Source organism: Camelus dromedarius, chromosome 13 (assembly GCF_036321535.1).
Source record: "Camelus dromedarius isolate mCamDro1 chromosome 13, mCamDro1.pat, whole genome shotgun sequence".
Classification (NCBI taxonomy): domain Eukaryota; kingdom Metazoa; phylum Chordata; class Mammalia; order Artiodactyla; family Camelidae; genus Camelus; species Camelus dromedarius.
Window position 1 is genome coordinate 66,118,119 of NC_087448.1, and position 19,456 is coordinate 66,137,574.

The following is a 19,456-nucleotide window of genomic DNA, read 5'->3' on the forward strand; positions in this document are numbered from 1 at the left end:
GGAGATAAAGCACGTGGCCCAGTGCTTAGCCCACAGGAGAGTCTAGACAGGAACCTCGATTGTGTTAATCACTCCCCAGTCCCTGCACACAGAGGATACTCATCTTTCACTGATGCTCACATACACACACACACACAGTAGAACAGGTAAAGACAGAAATCCAATGTTAATGACTTTCACCCCATGGTTTTGGTACCATCATTGCCAAGAAGAGAGGCCATCTTAGAGGCAGTGATTTAACGGCTGAATGTTAAATTCTTGATGTCTTACAGCCATTAAAGGACTACTCCCTAGGTAATTCCCCCTACGTCCAGTGAAATGAAAAAATTGCCAGATATATGGAACTTTAAAACTGGGGTAATTAAGTTCTTTAAATCCTGGACAAAGACACCACTAAAGTGTAGGTCCATTCCAATAATTTTTTTAAGTTATAAAGAATATTTCATACGCAGTAAGCAATATTACACGATGGCACAATGGAACAGAATCACCAACTGTTCAAAACGTTTTGTTTCTGCTGCACTTTACGCCTTAGATCTGGATACTAAGGTTTGAGATTGCTTGTTCTGAAACAAAACTCACCAGCCCTCAAGGCGATTCACTTTGGAATCGGTTGCTCAAACCCACAACAGTCTTCAAAACCCGGAGGAAGAACTTAGATGATTCAACCATCCTCTCGAATTGGGTTTTGAAATTCGGGTGTGATTTGGGAGCAGTTTCTTCACAGGTCTGCCCAGCAGAGGGCAACAGGACCCCGGGAAACGCAGCGAGAGTATCACCTGGCTTTGAAAACCGGCTCCGGGAAGGGCCGCTCAGAGCCGCAGCCGGCACAGGCCGGTGCCTCTCTTCCCCGCCACGAAGAGCCCCGGGGCCAGTGCAGAATGAAAAGACCGGCCCTTTGTCCAAAAGCAAGAAGAAAGCTTTTCCTTTCTTCTGCAGTCTCTCTCTCGACCTGTCCTGTTGTGTTTTATTTGCTATTTACCGTCCGCTCCCTCGGGCGCGCGGATCCTGGAAGAGGGGCGCGGACCCTCCCGGCCCCGAGCAGGGACCGCGTCCTGCGCCCTGGCCAGGTTCCTGGGCCAGCACCGGGAGCCCACCCAGGATCGTGGGGCCCTGGGACAGCACTGGGCACACACCTGACAGAGCACCGTTTACTCTCCGAGCCCAGCCAACGCTAACAACCTAGGTCCCCCTAAATCCAGACTGCGCTGTCACCTAAGTGCCGTCCAGCTTCTGGAAGGAAAGGGGTAACAGCTCCCCACGGTCCTGTGACCATCAAAGCGGACACTGCCGCCACCGCCGCCGCCCAATCTCCCCTCTCCTAACGCCAGCCATGTCACTTTCCTTGATGTTTCTTCCAACACCTCAAGTGTACTCTCCTTTTGGGAACTTTGTCCTTAAGATATCCACTCCCCTGGGCTCTTCTTGCCCAGAGACTGTGGGGACCCCCTCCCTCCCTGCAATCACTCAGAACTCCGTTCAGATGTCACCTTCTCGGGGAGGCCTTCCCCAGCTAAAATAGCGTCCCCCTCCGGGACCGTAAACCACCTTTGTTTTTCCTCAGAGCACTTACTTCTGACCCCTGACGTATGGTGTCAATTAGCCTGCTCCTGGTGGGTCTGCACGTACTAGAATATCCACACAAGCAGGAATTTTTGTGGAGCTTTTGGTCCATGACTCTATCCCCAGCTCATGGAATGGTGCCTAGCATGTGTAAACACTCAGATGCTGAAATAAGAATATGTCTTGACAACCCACTGATGAGACAAAAATAAAGAGCAAAGAACCACCAGGGCAGGGCCTGCAGGGTGTATCTGTCAGATCAGTAGATGGGATGGAAAGGAAGAACCCTTTTCCAGTACGCAGACTTGCTTTGAAAGCAGAATGTTGACTTTGCTTAGGACCATCGTATTTCCCCATCGCCTAGCCTGTGATGCTTTTACAGCATCCTCGGAGAGTGACGGCTCCACTCCTTTTATAGGTGAAATAAATAAAGCCCAGAGAAGTAAAGAATCGTACTTAAGGTCACACAGCTCCCTGTGGCAGAGCGAACCGAGAAGACCAGAACCCAAGCAAGCCTGACTTTTATCCTCGTACACTTTTCGAGATCATACTGTTCCAAACATGTGGTCTGCAAACTGAGCTTTTCATTCTACCCGAGGGTCAGGAGGACAGACCTAGTGGCCTGGCCTTTGGGGAGTTTATTCAGCTTGTTTGCAGAGATCAGTCAGCTTTGCTTTGGATTCAGTTTAGGGCCAATGCACCCATAATTCTTTATTAAGAAGCCCAAGCTTATGATGGTTCTGAGCAATTGCATATTGAATGTCAAGAGAAAAGATAGGGGAGTGCATTGTGTGTTGTGAAATATTGCAACAGACAGGCGTGTTCCAAGGTATGCGATTCTAAGCGTTTGCTTCCTGGATGATCATTGATCTCTGGTTCCCGAGGAGTTCATTGTCTAGCCCTGAGCACGGCACCGGTTCCAGCCCATATACTGCACTAATTAGCCACAACTACATTTCACATGAGGCTTTCCTTTGTGGTGAACTTTAATATTCAGCAGAACAGACATTCTTACTCCTTTGATTGTGTTTTTCTAATTAAATTGCAAATTGTAATTGCTTCCTACTCTGGAAAGATCTTAAACTTCATCATTGAGTTCCTATGCTCACATATTATCTTTATTTTTCAGGCCTTGCCACAACCAAATAACCAAATACCTTACCCCATAGATAACTTTTGGATAAATATAAAATCTCCTGTTTGACCGTAATCCTCACAACATGGTTCTCTAACAGTGTCTGATGTATAATTATCACAAAAGGGACAGGAATAATACATGTCAGTGTGAAAAGACAAACTGAAATCTATCATACCCTTATTTATGAACCACTGTGTTTCTCATTTCCTGATCTTTAAAATGGAAGAAATTCCATCTAACTCTGCTCTACTTAAAGAAAGCTTATGAGTATTAATTAACACTCTTGGAAAAAACAAAAATATTATAGAACAAATCTTAGCAAGCAAAGGTACCATGTTAATAATAATATTGCTGAGGGGAGGATAAAGCTCAGTGGTAGAGAGGGTCCTTAACATGCACAAGGTCCTGGGTTCAATCCCCAGTACCGCCATTAAAAATAATAATAATATTGTTTACAACATAGCTGTATCATAGAAAATTGATAAAGATGGTGAGATTTGTAGAACACAAAATTTTAAAACTAGAAGAGACCCCAAAGGTGATCAGAATAAGCAAAAGTGCAGAAACAGCAAGTTTGAGACACTCTATTGTAAAATTCTCCTTTGATGGACTAAAGTATGCTTAAAGGGGGAGTGAAACCTCCTATTTAACTCATTTAGAATACAGCCCGACAGTGAGACACTGATTTCTCTTTTAGGGGCTCCAGACTATTTATAGCTGCTGCTTTAGATTGTCGGTGCCCTTCTCAAAATGACTACACTTAGAGCCTCAATCCTATTCTCACCACTAGAGGGCGCTGTGGAGCTGGCACCACCTTGAAACCCAGGTGGATCTAATTCATGCAAACCAAAATCACGTCCGTTTCTGGAACACTTGCAGAAGCTAAAATCCCTAGGCTTCTCATAAATTCCTTTAAACCAGGACACAGCTGCTCTTTTGTCCACTCAGCATCCATTTCTCCTGCTTCAGCAACAGCACCCCAAGTTTGCTTTGGAGAGTTACTACTCCAAGGGTTGGAGAGAATCTTGGAGGTGCTGTCAATCCAGATGGTCTGCCCCTCCTCCCCTGGTCGAGAGGAGGGCACGTGAGTCAAGCTAGACCAACCAGCTGCCCTCTCTCCAGCATCTTGCCCCTGAAGGAGTTACCGCAGGAGCCGATGGGTTCAAGGGGTGGTGTTGGAAAGATACCGTCCGCAGGCCCTTTCAGTTTCCTAGGTCCTCAAAGTTATTCTGGTTTGAGAGCCTCCAGATCTTGATTCCTCAGCCTTTCCTTCGATTCTCTGCAGCTTCAGAGTAAACCCCTTCTTTTGCGTTTTGTTAAAACTAAGTCAGCTTCTGTTACTAGTAACCAAAATCTCTACCTGGCCCCTGGCCTCCATGATGTTTTCTGGTTTGTTTCTTTGTGTGTTTTCTGCCCCTCTTCGTCTTCTATCAGAAAAACAAGCCTGTCTGCCCTGTCCACTGCTGGCTCTCTAGAACCAAGAGTTGTGTCTGTAACATGGGATGCTCTCAAGAAATACATATTGGATACGTGACTGATAGACAATCCCCTAAATAATCTGTTTGTCAAATCCAAGTACATTCTGACGATAAACCAAAGAAACGAGTTTTTTTTTAGTATGCTCCTTTATAAACATGAACTCATAAAAGGGGGTAGGGTGAGGAGTCTCTAGGAGAGGACAGAAGACCTGATCCTCAGTAACTAAGTGTGAGTCCTGTTTCCTGCCAAATTAGCCTCAGAATCAAGCATTTGGGCAAAGGGTGGGGAGGACCTTGTGACAGAGTGGATGGTTTAATGCCCTCTGTCTCGGAGGAAGGGGCCCTGGGGAGGGACTGCAGCTGTTGTGGCCACAGTCGCGTCCCCCTCTCCCCAGCCCCACAAGCCAGGGAGAGAAGCAGGCAGCTGGGCGCCACGGTCCCTGAGGGAAGGACTGTGCGTTTCTGCACTTGCTGTGGGATCCACTCTGAATTTCATGTGGGCCTAAGACTGGTCTCCGTTTCAAAAGAGTGAGAGGAAGCAGGAAGAAAGGGAAGAGTTGTGCCAGTAGGATTACTGTGGCCAGTGTTTGCCTGCAAAGATAATTAGTTGAATACTGAAGATGTAGGCACAAGGAGATGCTCACAGACTCCCCACCCCCAGATATGACATAAACAAAATTTGAATTATTCGTGCTTTGGAGGCCATGAATAACTACAGAGAAGCACAGAGTAAAAGCCGTGTGTGGCAGAGGAAGTGTCAGCTGGCCCTTACACCTCCCAGCGGCCTTACCAGAGATGCTCATTAGCTGGCTCAGGCGAAGTGAACGTCTGCTGGGAGCAGGACCAGACACTGACAGTGCTAAGTGATTTGCATGCATATTCTGATGTGATTGCACAATCTCCTGGGGTGGATACCACTATAATCTCCCATCTACAGATCAGGAAAGTGAAGTTTAGCGAGGTTAACAACTTGCTCAAGGCCATACAGCCAGCAAGATTTCAACCGGATGGCAAGAGATGCTAGTCTGGAGAGAGGGAAATAGGATAAAGGAGAGAGACCAGGGAGATCCGGGTATCAGCGCCCACAGTGGGTGTGAGGGAGACGTTTCAGGAAAAGATTAGGCGAGGAGAAAACCGGGACGGGGTGGGGGGGTGGTCGAGTACTCCGACTGCTCCCTTTCGTCGGGGCCTGGGTGTGTGCTGAGCCCTCCCAGGGGGCGGGGCGCCGCTCGTTTCCCACCCCCTCCCTCGCTGTCCTGCTGCTTCCAAACCTTTCCTCGCCCACCCTCACCCAGCAACCCTGCCATCCCTTTGTAGCAGATTAATCTGAGAAATTCACAGGTGTGACTTCCGCCGGTGTCTCCCTGAAAAGTAAGTGTTTTTCTCACCCTCCTCTCAGAAAGCAAGGACAGCTTTGAGGCCTGGAAACTTGAGTTTACTCTTGACCCAGAGAAGAAAGAACAGGTCTTTGGAGGTGCCCTAAGTTTTGAGGGAGAGGGGTGTGACCCCTCCAGCCCCAGGAAGAGTAGAATCCTCTAAAGAGAGGGTCTCAACATGCTGTCCCCTGGGTGTCCCCAGGACCCTTATCGTGGACTCAGGAGGTCAAAACCGTTTTCATAATAACACAATTTGATTTGCCCTCTTCCCTTTCACCCTTTCGCCAGGGAACGGTGTACATGCAGTTGTTCAGGGCATCCCTCGTGTGATGGCGCAGCAGGCTGAGTGCAGAAGCAGAGACGGGAATCCAGCTGTCTTCTTTTAAGCCAGACATTAAAGTGATTTACAAAATGCAAGACACCACCACTCTTCTCATTCATATATTTTTTTTGTTTTGGAAAATATATTAATTTTACACAAAAAGATGTTACTTAGATGAATGTGTAATGGGCTTCTTAACATATTAAAATGAATTAATAAAGCTTCTCAACATTTCTCAGCTGCACTTTCAGGCATGGTGAATTCTGACAGATACGAGCCACACGCACACAGCTCCTCAGAGTGGTCGGTACAGTGTAACCCAAACGTGGTGCCCCTACCTCCTAGGTGACTACCTGGCCTCTCACTCTTCAGAGAAAATAAAAAACCCTAGAAATGAGTCTTGTAAACTTTTTTTGGCCTCTCCTAAAAACAGCTCCGTTCATTTCCACCGCCTTTTCTCTGTGACGGCAGGAGAGGGCACAATGTGTCTGCGGCCCTCACGTCTTTCCTCAGTTCCCCACTCTCTGCACCCATCCCCCAGGCCTGCAGCTCCACACCCCCAGCATGCGGCTCCTCCACACCCGAAGAGAAAGAGGGAGACAGGAAACCTGTCCCCAGCCCTGCCCTCCCCGCATCCTTTGTCACTTGTCTCTGCTCTCTCTCCTCCTGTCCACTCTTCGATAAATCATGATCCGGCTGAAAACCAACAGAGGCCTGTATCAATTAGAAATCTTCATTTTTAAGTAACAGAAACCAACTCTGACTGCCTTCAACGGAAAAGACTCAGTAAGAAAAAAATAGAGCAGGAATCACCAGGAACATTTCCTCATTGTTGTACCTTTGACACAGAAGTGGTACCCGGGTGGCAAGTGCAATCTTGTGAGGGAGGGGATGTGACAGGAGCTGCAGAAGACGGGCCCTGACATGCCCACCAAGGCCACAGCTGCCTCTCCGAGCCCCGAGACGTGGTGAACCACTGCTTCCAGCCTGCCTCACACAGCGCTCTATTCCTTGAAGCCCAAACCATTCCTAACTGACACAGTGCTATTCCTTCTGCCTGGACACTGCCCTCTCCCTCTACATTCTGCTAACTCCTCTGAGGTCCTCCTGAATCAGGAAGCCTTCCCTGACCGCCTGAGCCCACACCCAAGCACACCTCCCACGAATCTTCTCAGAACCTTAGAATGTGACTGTGTGTGGATTATGAGGCCTTTGTAGAGGTGATTAAGGTTAAATGAACGCATGTGGGTGGGCCCCAATTCAATATGATGGTGTCCTTGTAGGAAGGGGAACTCTGGACGCAGACACACAAAGAGAGAAGACCACGTGAAGACACCAGAAGGCAACGGTCACCTGCAAGCCAAGGAAACCAACCCTTCAGAAGAAACCAATCCTGCTGACACCTTGATCTTGGACTTCCAGCCTCCAGAATTGAGACAATAAATGTGTGATGTTTAAGCTCCCCTAGTCTGTGGCACTCCGTTTTGGCAGCCCTAGTGAACTAACGGACTAGCCAGAATGGCCAAGCTGATGGGCATCCCTCCTGATGAGGTTACCTTACATAAGCCTCCATCTTAGCTGAATGGAGAGAGTCTAGCGGCCTCTGGGAAGCAAACAGCCGCGTGAGGACCGCCCACAGAGAGGGCCACGTGGCGGGGACCTGCGGGCACCTCTAGGAGCTGAAGGTGGCCTCCGGCCAAAAGCAAGCAAGAAGCCAGGACCCTCCGTTCTCTAATTGCAAGGAAGTGAATTCTATGACAACCATGGCAACTTGGAAGAGAACTTTGAACTCCAGATGAGAACACAGCCTGGCGGATGGCTTGATTACAGCCTCGGGGAGCATAAGACCCTGCTAAGTCGAGGCTGGACTCCAGACCCACGGAAACAGTTAGATAATGAATGTGTGTTGTTTTAAGCTGCAGAGTTCGTGGTGATGTGACACACAGCTTGGAAAACGACTACATGCTGAATATGGGGTCCCTGTTTCCTGGTAGGGAGAAGGGTGATGTCCGTGACTCCAAGCTAGGAATGTGCACTGGAAATTCGAGAGTTACACTGAACCTGAGAGCAGAGGAAGGAGAATGGGAAACACGCAGACCCCACCCCCCAAACACACTTGTCTCTCAAGGCTTGATGGAGTAAACAACTACTAGTATAGTTTAACTTGAGGAACACTAAGAAGCTGTTGGGCCAAAAATATTTGTCCTACCCACATGTCCACATCTAAGACGTCCACCTGCGGGGGTGGGGATCTCTATGCAAGAAGGAGCATTTGGAGCCTTGCCTGAGCCCCACCTCAGCCCCGCCAAATCCACATCTGCGTTTTTATCAAGGATATCCAGGTGCTTCTGATACTTGGATCTGAGAACTACCCTTTGGGGAACACTGCCTTACACATGCACATGGCAACTGGAATGATGTGATCAACCACTCGGAGACTTAATTTATTTGAATGATCTTGGGTAGAAAGCCGCCCTTTCCCATCTCCGTCTGTGGGCCTGTCCGGGAGCTGCGTCTGGCTCCACGTCCCCCGCCGGGACTTGTGGCCAGGCCTTCAGGCTGCAGCCCGGCCTGCTGCAAACCTCTGCCCAGGCAGGTCCACACGGTGCCCGCACTGGCACTCCTCTGGCCGATGTCTGGGCTCCTCGCCGGATTCCCGGTGCTCAGAAGCACCACGCCCACCACACGCAGACCAGTCCCTCCAGCTCTGTAAGCAGAAGCCCCATGCCGTAAGCAGAACCTGAGATACTGCCCCGTAGAAGGTCTGGGCGTCTGGGGTGAGCATGGGGAGTCTGGGAGGGCCGGGCATTGGGAACAGCTCTCTGACCTCTCAGGTCACCTCTGAGGGCCTTGCCCTGCCACTGACCTGCTTTCATCATAGCTCCTCCTCAGATCTGCATTATTTATATCATCACCATTGCCCCCCTACCGGCAGCCAGTGCGGCCCTGAAGGGGCTGTCCCAGGATGCCAAGTGCTAGGGCCTCATTCCATCCAGACTCCGCTTCATCCTGCCCTCGCCTTCCCTGCTGTGTCTGTGTGCCAGGTGTTGGACCAGTGGTCTCTGGAGGGGTATCAGGTCCAAATGGCCACTGTCTTTAGTGCATCAAACTGACGCACCAGAAATCCCATCAACACCCTCTGACTAACTGCACAGACAGGGCTGACAACGAGCACCCCATTGTCTGCTCCACTTTTCACCCAGAAAAATGGAAACTGCTCCAAGTCAACCAAGCAACCCCAGCTGGGGCCCCAGCTTCTCCTCATGGACCCCTCCCCAGTCAGTTGGTTTGTCTGTAGTCCTACCTACTTCCCTCTTCCTCTGACCGGACTGTGAGGAGATGGGAGGCCAGAGAGGGGATGGGAGAACCCCGAGAGGGCGCCACCGACACTAAAGTGGCTCATCCTGTATCCAGGCTGAACATTCTTGCAGGGATTGTCTGCCATTCATAAATGTTAATGCGCACATAAGCGCTTTGCCAAAAAATAAAAATCTACTCAATTAAAATATTTCTAATTCTGGTCAATATTGAAACTTGAATTTTTTTTACAGGGTTCTAATCAATGATTTATACTATAAACTATTGAGTGTGTTCATCATTTATTGAATATAATCTATACACTTGCCACATTAACAATTACATAGAGTTCTATTATTTCTGATGTACTATTGTTTGCTTAACATCTGCTGTGCATTGGTTACTTGAGTTGCTCCAATTTTTCATTACCATGAATTCTGCTGTGATAAACATATTTGTGCAAATTGGCTTTTTTTTTTTTTTTTTTGGTCTTTTGGTATTCCTTAGACTCTATTTCCACAGACTACATTCCTAGTCATAAGATTACCACAGCAAAAGAATGAATGGACACACATACATGCATATAGCCATGGTGCTTTACAGAAAGATAAGAACAAACTGTTGGTTTCAACTTGGCAACAATTTTTAGGCAACAGTTCTGAAAAACCTATTTTTTAAAAGTTGAAGTCTTAGAATTTAAGGATTGGAAGGGAAGACCTTCTTAGCGGTCGTTTAGGCCAGCTCCCCAAAGAGTGCAAAGATGCCGTCTCCATCACAATGCCTTGTTGTCCCGCTGCTGTGATATGTAGTGGCTGAAGTATTAGAAGAAAATCCAGTCTCACACAAAATGTAATAGTAAAAGAAGGAGCATTTTAATAATCTTTTAAGATAATTTTTGGTATTTTCTTGGATAGGACACCAAAACATAACAAATGGCTAGTGGCAGTGTAAAAGTTGAAACTATATCAGTCAAATTTTCATACTCTGTCACATCAAAATTCATTGGTCTATCTTGCACTTCAAATGGCACTTTTTCTCAGACATGATTTTATAACATTATGCACTGGTCAGTTGAAAATTTTTGGTTCACTAGTAATAGGGATATTTCAAATGTAGACATATTACATTACATAATCAAAAAAAATCACATTGGCCCAGGGTCAAACTGCTTCATTGGAGAATTCTATCAAGCATTTAAAGGAAAATTGACACCAATCCTTCTCAATCTCTTCCAAAAAAATTTGAAAAAGAGAGAACACTTCCTAACTAATTTTATAAGGCCAGCATTACCTTGATAATAAAATCAGACATAAATACCGTAGCAAAAGAAAACTACAAATCAATATCCCTGATAAATATTGATGCAAAAATCCTCAACAAAGTACTAGCAAGTCAACTTCAACAACACATTTAAAAGATTATGCACCTTGATCACGTGGGATTTATTCCTGCAATGCAACATAGTCACATCAATCACTGTAAACACCACATTCACAGAATGAAGGGCAGAAACCACACAGTCATCTCAATTGATACAGAAAAAGCATCTGACAAAGTTTAATACCTTTTCATGATAAAGAAACATTCAACAAACTAGAAGAGAGAAAATTTCCTCAATAAAGGCCATATATGAAAATAAAGCCACAGGTAATATCATACTCAATAGTGAAAAACTGAAAGCTTTCTAAGATCAAGTACAAGACAAGGATGCCCACTCTTGCCACTTCATCTAAATTAGAAAAGAAGTAAAATCATCTCTGTTTGCAGATGACCTGATCTTATCTGTAGGAAACCTTAAAGATTATACACACACATACACACACGCACACACACACATACACACACACACACACAAACCTGTTAAAACTAATAAACAGATGACTCAAAGTTGCAGGATACAAAATCAACATGCAAAAATCAGTTGCATTTCTATACACTAACATTTCTATACATTTCTGTACACTAATGAACAACCTGAAAAGGAAGTTAAGAAAACAATTCCATTTACAATCCTATTAAAAAGAATGAAACATTTAGAAATAAATTTAACCAAAGAGGCAAAAGACTAAAATACTGAAAACTGAAAACAAAATACTAGAATAAATTTTAAAAGACACAAATAAAGGGAAAGACATCCTATTTTCATGGATTAGATGATTTAATATTGTTAAAATGTCTGTACTACCCAAAGTAAGCTACAGATTCAATGCTGTCCCTATCAAAGTCAAAATCCTTATGAAATGGCATTTTTTGCAGAAATAGGAAAAACCATCCTAAATTTATATGGATTCTCAAAGAACCCCAAATAGCCAAACCAATCTTGAGAAAGAAAAACAAAGCTAGAGGCCTCACATGTCCTTATTTCAAAACATATTAAAAAACAGTATAGCACTGACGTAAAGACAGACATATAGCCCAAGGGGATAAGAAAGAAATCCTCACATGTATGATCTTTGACAATGGGGAAAGGACAGTCTCTTCAACAAATGGCACTGGGAAAACTGGACAATCATATGTGGAAAAAAAAATGAAGTTGGATCCTTATCTTACACTATGAACAAAAATTAACTCAAAATTGACTAAAGAGCTAAATATAAGGCCTGAAACTATAACACTCCCAGAATAAAACACAGGGGAAAAGCTTCATGAGATTGGACTTAGCAAGGACTTCTTGTAAAACCAAGAGCATAGGCAATAAAAGCAAAAATAGACAAGTGGGACTACATCAAACTTTAAAATGTCTGTGTGCCAAAGGAAACAACCAACAGCATGAAAAGATAACCTAGAGAATGGGAGGAGCTATCTGCAAATCAGGTATCTGATAAGGGGTTAATATTCAGAACATATAAAGAACTCCCACAACTCAACAACAACAAAAAAATAATCCAAATTTAAAATGGACAAAGGATTGGAGTAGACTTTTCTCCAAAAAAGACATATAAATGGCCAAAAAGCACATAAATAGATATTCAACATCACTAATCATCAGGGAAGTGCAAAGCAAAACCACAATGAGATGTCACCTTACACCCATGAGGATGGTTACTGTAAAAAAGAAAAAAAGAGAAAAACAGAAAATAACAAACGCTGACAAGAATGTAGAGAAACTGGAACTGTAGTGCACTTGGGGTAGGAATGCAAAATGGTGCATCCACTATGGAAAATAGTATGGTGGTTCCTCAAGAAATTAAAAGTGGAGCTACCATATGATCCAGCATTCCCATTTCTTGGTACATATTCAAAAGAATTGAAAACAGGTTCTCAAAGAGATACGTGCACTCCTATGTTCACTGTAGCGCTAGTCACACTAACCAAGAGAAGGAAGCAACTTAAACGTCCATCAGCAGAGGAATGGGTAAGGAAAATGTGGCATTTACATACAATGGGATACTTTTTCAGTCTTAAAAAAAAGGAAATCTTGGCACATGCTACAACACGGATGAACCTTGAAGACATTATGCTAAGTGAACCGAGCCAGCCACAAAAAGACAAACACTGCATTATTCCACTAGAGGAGATATCACATCCCCCTGTCCAGCTGCCCTCTCCCCTCCTGCAGCCCTCTTTCATCTGCCTCCTTCAAAACCAAACTAGTGTCTGACATTTGTTTGGTGCATTTGAGTTTTATGAAGCACTTTCCCATTTATCACCTCCTTTAGATTTTGATCTTCAAACTACTTCGTGAAATAGTTTTTCATTCCCCCTTTCCACAAGGAAAATGAGGTGCGGAGTGGTGGTAATTTGCCCAAGTTCACATAACCCACCTTTCTTATGCCTCCTTTACTTAAGATCTTTCCAATCTCTTAATAGATTTATTTATAAGGAGGTTTAAATGATGGATAGGTTCTTTACATGTTCCTTCTAAGAACTGTTAGCTTTATGAAAGGGAGCTTTACAAAAGCAACAACAACACGTGTCTGTGCAACGACTCCCCAGCCGTGAGACTCTTAGACGTCGTTATTGTTTGTGCCTATCCCGGAGAATGATTACATGCAGAACAGAAGCTGGGCCCTGGGGAAATAGACATTATTATTTTTCAAGTGAAGGTGTAATGGGTATACATTTTTGCAAGCTGTAATAACTAAATCTGAAAATCTGCATTTAGAAGAGACAGTGTCACCCACTGTGTGCCTTCCACCTCACAAGGACATCTGAGTAAGGCCTGCACCTTTCCTGAAGCCCCAAACCACAAGAACAATGTGTTCAGATAGATTGGATACACCCAAGAGTATTCGCAGAAATTAACTGAACAGCACTTTAAGATCATGTTCCTTCAGTAGCCACAGACCATTCTGCAGGATGACTAAATGCCCAGTTAGCGTAAACCACAAAGAGTTAAAAGGATGAAGCCCAGGAGCCTAAACCTGGGAGCCCAGCTTTGAAGTTCTCTCACAAGGGTAGGCCCGGGGAGGGAGCACTTGAAACGGAGGAAACAGGAAGTGCCTAGATAAAAGTTTATTTCATTTCCTAGGGGGTGGTCTTTCTAGAATCGCTCTTCCAGGAAACCAGTCCTTTCCCATCTCAATGTTGAGGTTTCCTGGGAAGAAATAAATAACCTCTTCCATCAGAGGGTGGAGGATCAGCTAGTCCGTAAAAAGCTGTAGAAATCTGAGTTTGCCCCAGTCGATGTGATCAGCTGGAAGGAAGGACTTTGAAGGAGGGGCAGGGGAGAGAAGAGCGGCCCGAGGAAGAGGCCGCAGTCAGGCTAGCCTTCGAGAGGGAGAGCGCAAGCAGCTCACAGCAGAAGCAGAGATAGGAAGCAGGTAGCCGAGGGTGTTTATTCGCGAGAGTCCAAGGCCCAGCTCCATCCCTGGGGAAGAGCCTAACTGCAGACACTGCAGAGACGGTGCAGAGGGTGGTACCTCGGGGCGGGGAGAGAACATCAGCGAATACACGGAGCCCCGTGGAACTGAGACCTTCCATTAAGCCGACCTCAAATAATCCCATCTTGTCCGCAGCCCCCTAGAAGTAGCATGGCTAGAACCGTCGGATTTGCGTGGACCACAGTGCCCCCTGGTGGAGGTGCGCTGGGGTGCCACCCACTTTGGACCTTGGGGCTGAGCAAAGCCAGGTGCACTTGGAACAGGGTTGCAGGATTGTGGCTTCCTTTGCACACACAATTTCTGCATCTTCCCACATATCAGATTGTTCAGTTAAGATATGCTGGCTGCAGCTATATAGGCAGCATGCTGCCTTTAGAAGATTACTTTCCCCACCCCGTCATGTTCAACCAAAGCCCACATTCCCCACCGCCTCCCCCACCCTGCATTCAGCTGCTCCGCCCTTCCTTTCCCCGAATGCACAGCACTCAGATCACTCAGATGTCTGTCTTCACATGCTCCTCAGTTAGATGCCGCTTCCCCAGCTCAGCTTTCCCCGCAATCCCCAGCTGCCTCTTCTGTTCCCATCCCCTGGTCCTTCCTTCTCTTCAGCAGCCCCCTTCTGATGAGTCCTGCCAGGTTGTGCATGACGGAGGCAATGTGGTGTGGGGATCCCACCAGACTTTCTTAGTGATTTTGATATTTGTTGAAGCTTCAAAAAGCTCTTTCAACCAAAGAGATATTTGTTGGTATTGCAGAGAGCCCTGTCCCATCGCAAGGTGGGGTGTAAACTGCCAGCACCCTGGCTGATCGCTGACCTCCGCCAGCACGTGGCTCTGTTACAAACCGCAGGCTTGTGAGTGCAGCCAGGCCACGGGTCAGCACTTCTCTGAAAGGGGGAGTGTCCTGAGAGAAAGAGGACCAGAGGCTTGAACGTACGAGTGTTGGTTTCTGAATATACATGAGGCTCAGCCTTATTCCTGAATACAATCAGTAGTAGCATTTTGAGAGAAATACTTTTACTTGAGTAGAGCTTGCCTTGAACTAAGAAATTTGTAAGAGTTAAGAGATAGAAAGAGATGCTGTTTTTCTCATAATAAATTTATTTCCATGCCTACAGGTGTTTTTAGAGACCTTTTCAATACAGAAACTGAGCTGAATGTGGTGTTTTTCTGAAGTGTGAAGTAACAGTAAATAATGTCTACCTAATTCTGAAACATTTGGAGACTTCACAGAAGCCTCGAGATGATCTTGTAATAATTGTAAAATAAAGTAGGAAACAGACCTGAGACCTTAATAAATATAGAGGGCAGAAAAACAACTCACTGTAGTCTAAATATAAGATACAAGGCAATTCTTTTAAACTTCCAGTATAAAATACACCTCAGACCAAAAAGAATGGACCAAATGAACCCAAACAACTCTCCTCTTCAGTGTCAGAGCAGCGCAGTTTCTGGCGTAGGGTCGGGTATGTGGAGAATGTTGGCATCTGGGAGACGGGTTACAAGGTATGTTAAAGAGCTAATGGAAGCCTCAAATTTCTTTTGCCTAAAAACGTTTCTTTTTTGGAGAATTTCTGGGAAACTACATTAGATCGTTTTAAAAAATAATTCCTAGGCGTTGCCCTGTTGACAGCCAACACAAACACTGCAACCCCCTGGATCAAAGAAACTGCTCCATCAAAGAAAAAGTGGACAACTCCAGGAATACGATCTTCCAAACTGTTAGATAAATGCCGCCCAAAGAAGAGGAAAGCACAGGATGTTTGGAAAGGAGGCAGCAGATTTCTTTAAATGCTGAGAATTTAAAAGAATTTTTAAAATAAAAATAATAGTAGTAGTAATTGTAAAACAGCAGCTATTTACTGAGCGTTTGTATGTCCCACCGCTGTCTGCTGAGACCGTGCCACAGACTGTTCCATTCTAACCTCACAAAACTCCAGTGAGGTAGGCACTATTATTTTTATCAATATGGTGGACTTTTTTTTTTAATGGAGGTAGTGGAGATTGAACCCAGGACCTTGGGCGTGCTAAGCACATGCTCTACCACTGAGCACCCACCCCCTGGATACTGGTATCATCCCCCTTTGATGGCTCAGCATACTGGGGCATGAAGAGGTCATTGATGTGCCGAAGGCCACGGGCGCGGTGGACAGGAGGTCGGTACTCTCAGCTGGGCCAAACTGCTCCCTTCTGGGCTGTTTAGGGGGCTGACACTTCCTAGGCACTAGCTGTTTCCCAAGCCTGCTCTTACAGGTGCCGGCTTGTCGGATGCTCACAAGAACAGCCAACAAAAGACCCACTATTATCACCCCACTTTACAGCTGAGGAGCCCAGGGCACAGGGAGGCTGAGGAAGCTGCCCAAGACACCCAGCTAGCAGTTGAGTGCCACAGTGGCATGCGGGCCCAGGCACTCCGAGCTCATAAGCCAAAATCTTAATCACCTTCGAATACCACCTGTCCTGGAGAATTAAAACAAATGTTTCCCACCTTACATGTCTGGGTTCTGAGTTGCTGCCTGTACAGAGACGTGCATAACTCAAAACGACAGGGAGGAGAGTGCTTTCTCTGCTCACATTAATTTCAAGCCCAGGAAGGACCGAGGACAAGTGCACGGAGGGATGCCCACCAGTGACTCAGTGTTTCACTGTCAGTAACGGGTCACGTCCACAGACGTGGGATCTGGTGAGGGAGGACCTGGGGGAGTTCTCGGTCATGGAGCCAAAGAAGTGGGCAGGCCAAGCCGTGTCCTTCATCTCTACCCAATATAGATGTGCCCTTGGGAGCGGTGTTGGGAGAATGAACAGGAATGCCTTATACATATCTTAAAGGTTTTTTTTAAATAAATAAACAAATATTTATGAAGTCCTCACAACATACAAGAACTAATTTCAGCTCCTCCTGAACTATCAGCCGGCTGTTTGAGAAGATGAGGAAGTGATTCCTCACGGTGGTTAGGAGAACCGTTACCTTAACCTTGAAAGAACTCCTTCCCAATCCCCATCCTACAACAGAAAATGAAGACTATATCAGGAGGCCATCTCCTAGCAGTTCTGTATTTACGAACGAAGGATTACACCTGAATGCCAGTGGAGCGGTCACGATGGAATAGGTTAAGCTGCTGTAACAAACACCCCCTCAACACATATACACACACACAGATGATTTTGGTGGCTTAACACAACAAAGGTTTACTTGCAGCTCATCCTACATGTGTGGTGTGGTCTGCAGGCTGTTGTGATGGGGGTGCTCTTCTCATTGTAACCATCCAGGGACCCAGCTGCTGGTCCCTCCAGGGAGATGCTTCTGTGATATGGGAAGAATGGGAACAGAATTGTGCACAAGCTCTTAACGCTGCCTCCTGGAAGTAATATATAACATCCACCCACATTTCATTGGCCAGCGTAAGTCACATGATAAGCCTAATTTTAAAAGAAACGACAAAATGCAGACTTAGCAGGTGCCCAGAGGAGGAGGAGAATTGGACTGTTCATTTAGGTACAGCCCTAATGACTAGGACATTGAGTAAAGGAAATTTGATGTCAGAATCAGGAGCTTGTGATCATCTGAAAAAGGCCCCCTTTAACTTTGTGGACCTCAAGCTAAAGACCTGCATGAAGAGTTATTCAAGACTGATGAGAGGCAGTATTTCAGTGGCTGGGTGTGTACACGAGGAACGGCTGGGCGGAGCAGGTAGTGGCAGGTGAATAGTGTAAAGACTAGGACAGCAAAACCTACTGTGCAGCTCTCAGTTAAAGAGCTTACAACTGAGTCCTGAGGTTGCACGTGGGCCCCAAAGTCTCAGAGGGAGTGGCATACGTCGATTTTAGGAAGAGGAGAAACTTGAAACTATCTTGCCCATGACCCTGTAACTCTGAATGAAACTGGCCCACAACTCTGCGACTCTTACTGAGACATGCTCCTTAATGAAAGCAATCATGTGAAAGGTAAAAACTCAGTCCTAGCTGACTTTGCGATTTGGCTGCAACCTCTCCACACAGGACTTTAAGACTTTGGCCTTAATCTTTGACTCACTGAATTTCCAAAATCCTTGGTGTTTCTCTATGACAGAGCCCTGGGGCAAAATGACCTCTCGTTCCTGATAAATTTTAACTAACACTTTTTGTGAAATAAAACAACAGGCAGGAGCAGAAACATGGGAAGAAAAATGGGAGCGCTTCATGAGAGGGACACATTCACGGCACCACCCATCCCACAGGGCTTCTCCTAAAAGAAGGACGTTGTCTGTAGGTCCTGGATTTCTCTGTAAAAACAGGAGCACTATTGTCTCTGATGAAGTTGTCAAGTCACCCACCATCCACAAAAATCTCATTTGCACTTTACAACCCCTCTAGAAAGTATAAAACACACTTCTAAATCTCAAAACAAGGACTCTGATTAATAACAGAGCCGAGCAGGTTAGCAGCCGAGAGGATGAAGGTTATGAGCTGGACCCGTCTTCCTGTTGCTCAGGGCTTTCTGCTCTGCAGCTGTGACAGATGCAAAGCCCCTGTTTGTGTCCCACGAACACTGTGGGCACAGGTTCACCGTGCTCCACAGCCACCAAGGGACAGCACAGCAGAGCGCTCTAGTGTCTGACGCCTCCGCTGCCCCTCCCACCAACAGTCCCGGCGCCACCTGGGAGCTTCCCTGAAATGCAGAGTCTCAGGCCCAACCCCCGACCTGCTAAACCGGAATCTGCATGTTAACTGTATGCACATTCATTTGAGAAACTCTGTTCTCTGGAGTTTTAAACCACCTGTGAAAGACGTCTTTGCTACTGTCTTCTGTTGAACAGAATTAAAAGTTGAGGCCAACTTTTCCCCGCCTGCCTTCTTCCCCAGCTTGAAGTCAAACAGTCAAATTGATACCAAATGCCCAGATAATAATTCACCTGCCTCAGAACCTGTAAAAATAGCCAGTACTTGCATGACTAGAACTGCACTTAACCCTGGACAATTCCATTACAGTATGTCCCTATAGAAACTAAAAGTAGAATTAAAGAAAAAAATCAGTTTTAAATGCTTGCTTCCATAAGCAGTACACTCATTTCTCCCAGACTACTGGCTAGACACACACATCTGACCGTTTTACTTCTAACTTTCTCTTCTCCCTCCGTCAACGTCTGCCGAGTACAAACACGGGTAAGTGACAGTTTACAGAACACGTGCAGGTATTTTTATTTACAGGGATTCAGTGGAATGTTGTCTTTTTCGGCAGCTTTGTTTGTTTTGCTTGAGGCTCGCGGGGCAGTCTGGACTATGTCCTGCTCTCCTGCGTTCATCTGGTCTAGCCTCGCATCCACGTCTGAGGGGTAAATAGATGCTGAGAGACAGCATTAAGTCAGGAAAGCTCAAGTGACCCATTCTCTATTTTTTTGAAAGTTATGAACCTCACACTTTACCTTAAAATGTTCATGCTTAATATCAGAGCAGTTTAATTTGAAATATTGTGCTAAGGAA